This window comes from Euphorbia lathyris, chromosome 9, assembly GCF_963576675.1.
Source record: "Euphorbia lathyris chromosome 9, ddEupLath1.1, whole genome shotgun sequence".
Lineage (NCBI taxonomy): Eukaryota > Viridiplantae > Streptophyta > Magnoliopsida > Malpighiales > Euphorbiaceae > Euphorbia > Euphorbia lathyris.
In genome coordinates this window covers 49,866,621-49,870,019 of record NC_088918.1, presented here as the reverse complement: position 1 = coordinate 49,870,019, position 3,399 = coordinate 49,866,621, and the positions used below count along the sequence as shown (strand labels likewise).

General features: G+C 31.0%; 1 non-coding gene across 1 annotated transcript; it reads right to left on the bottom strand.

Moving 5' to 3' along the window:
• Positions 1 to 3,007: 3,007 nt before the first annotated feature.
• Positions 3,008 to 3,114, bottom strand: LOC136207559 (small nucleolar RNA R71). Its single transcript, XR_010676696.1, has one exon. It is a non-coding gene; the product is annotated as a small nucleolar RNA R71 (small nucleolar RNA).
• Positions 3,115 to 3,399: the final 285 nt, after the last annotated feature.

The following is a 3,399-nucleotide window of genomic DNA, read 5'->3' as shown; positions in this document are numbered from 1 at the left end:
TGTCATCCAATTTTCTTATTTGACCTATAAACTCTTAATTTGATCCTCATTATATAAACTTACACTATAATCCTCCAACTTTCAACTAAAATAACTTGACTATGATTAAAGTACTATATAAATTTAAATGTCAATATATGTATCCTCAACTGTGCTTAAGATCAAAGAATTTTATTCTCAATATTCATATCCTAATTATTTCCTCAAACAATATTTATTTTCATATTAATCATCAAATCATGAACTCTAATATCTTCTCCCACTTTACTTCTCATTGATCACTAACATCAGTCTCTCTCTAAACATCATTTATATAACTCTCAACAATTCTAAACCTCAATCCGATAAAGTTCAACAATAGATCTGCAATTTGAATTCGGATATCATTTATTCCAATTAAGATTTCATAACTTATTAAACTCCTATCATAATCTCAAATTTATAATCAACCTCCAAAACAATTAATTGAAATCTCCACACTTTCGCTTTCTTACTCATATATATATTAACTTCAAAACTCATCATATCATTTCAAAATCTCCTAACCTTACTTCATATCTGAGATACGTATATTTTTCAGCTAACTATTAAACTCTCAAATATCAATTCCAAGTCATACTAAGGAGAAAAATCAAACAAAACCCAAATTCTGGTTTAAAGCTAAAATGACCAACATATGCCGTTTTCAGCATAACTTTTTCATACGGAGTCTGATTAAGGCGATTCAAAAACCTCTAGAAACGTAAGATAAAAATAAAGAACTTTCATTTAGGACTCCATGACAGATTCGGCCTATATCTGGTCGAAAAATGCATCACAAGATTCAGGTACGAATCTGATTTTCCAGCAGCACCTATATAGACAATTCTCTACATCTCTAGCTCAAAGTTATGACTTACTCATAACCCATATCACCAAATATCAAATAATTTGCTAATTTTCATACACTCAATATTTTACTAACCATCAAATCTCATTTCTACTCCTCCTTAGCTAGTTACTCAATCCTCAACAAATTCCAAATTATTTCTTAGCTATCACCAAATATTCATATTCCTCAATTACTATCGATTATTTCTTCGGTATTACCAGCTATCGATATTCCTCAATTACTAGCAACCTTAGGTCCGAAGAATTTAACCTAGAGCTCTGGTACCAAACTGTCACACCCGACCCTAGACGACCTCAATCGGCATCGGGCGTGAAATAGAAATATCATAATCAACACTTAGGAGTCTCCACTTTATCCCAATATCATAATATCATATTATATTACAAGTGAAATACCAAAGTTCTAACCACAATTCTAACAATAAGCAGCCAACTTCCAAACCTCGCCTAATCGGTCGGTAACCTTCTCTATATCCTGTACTTTCTCACCTAAAAACATTAAAACATTTAAACACGTGAGACAAAAATTTCAGTAAGAAACTATCAGCTATAAAAACCAACTTTATTTAACATAGCTACATATATACATTTATAAAGGGATTTAATCAAAACCTTATAAAATATACTCAAAACGTAAAGTCATAATATAGTCAAAGGATTAAACCAAAATCCAAAAATATATATAATCTTGTATTCATTCTTGAGTTCAAAACCTTATAAAATATGGTAATCAAATAAGTGTTTTCTCAAACCAACTCGTATATAATCAAACGTAAAACCTTATATCAAAATCAATCATAACCGAAAACATAATCCAAATGAACTTAAAACATTGTATCCATCCTCGAGTTTCTCCCCTTAAGTATCAATCCATAACCACATATATAAGCGAGACGTCTCTTAACATTGCCTATCCCATATGGTCTTACCCAACATTTCACTGCCATACCCAATAGGTCTTCAGACTGTGTACACAGGCCATGTCCCTCACTGAACATGGTCTTCAAATATGGAACCACCGATCCGGATAACTCCCGATGGATATAAAATCATAAAATCATAACGTGCTCAAATATCCTTTCACAATCAAATTCCAAATTATTTAATAACCAAAAATCATTTTGGCTTCAATTAGCCCTTTTGTATCATAAAAATCATATTTGGACTTCAACCCAAAATAATAACAACAATAACCGCAATAGATTTCTCAATCCAAAAACAATTCATAAGAAATCATCAAATTCATTTTGTTCAATATAGAGATATATTGAAACCAAAAACATATATGTATATATGTAAATCAACCAAATTAAGCCTTAAATCCACATAATCAAGTAAAATCTGAAATTCACATAGAAGCATAATCAATAGCTTCATTTGAACCATAAGTTCACAATAAACAGCAAAATCGTGAAAAACCTCAATTTTATAAAATTCCTGCATAACCCTAAAATATCAATTTCTGAAAATTCTTTGATTATATATATATATATATATATATATATATATACATAAAACTCAACATATAGGTGATAGTTACTTACCTTGGCTACTAATCGAAGAAAATACAACCGACCGATTCTCCTCTAAATTCTGTCTAAGACATTTCCCTCCAAACACTGCCGAAACTCAAAAACTCTTTGATTAGGACTTAGATCTATATATAAGGATGCTATGATTTAAATTTCAAGTGATTCGGACGGTCGAATATCCGTAAATCAAAGAAACGGTGGAAAAACGGTTCAGGAACGATAATATGCAGAAGAAACGGAAAGAAGAAGAAAAAGGAAAAAGAAATCAGATAATGATCATCTCTCCCCACCTCCTGCGTATATATATATATATATATATCCATATCTGGAGAATATCCAGTTTGATCCTCATCTTTATATAATCTTTTAAAAATTATCCTAAACTTTTAATTACATCTAAAATCCCCAAATTAACTCCAAACTTTCCTATAACACCAAATAAAAATCATACACCTAATAATTATCATATATACTAATATCAAAATATAAATTCTAGAAATTTAGTCACGGACGTGACAATCCAAACTTGGAACCAATTAGCCCAATCATTTTTATCCAAATATTTTCCCTTAGCCAAAACAGCAAAAATCATAAAAGAAATTACATCATTTACACAACATGTAAATGAAACCTTGTATGAAGCATGGGAATGCTTCAAAGAACTTCAATGTTTATGCCCACACCATCATTTACCCGATGAACTTTTAATGCAAACCTTTTACAATGGTATAAATCCTACCACAAGGGGTTCACTAGATGCTATGTCGGGAGGTTTATCTACCGAAGCAAAAGAACTTTTAAAGGAAATGGCTATTAATAATAGCATGTGGCCTGCAGAACGTGCACAGACACCGGTTACTCCTAAACTATCATCCTCGACTTCGTCATCTGTTAAAGGTATAATTAATCTTGACCCTATTGTGATGTTACAAACACAATTTTCTGCACTTTCGTATAAAATTGATAAGCTTATGAC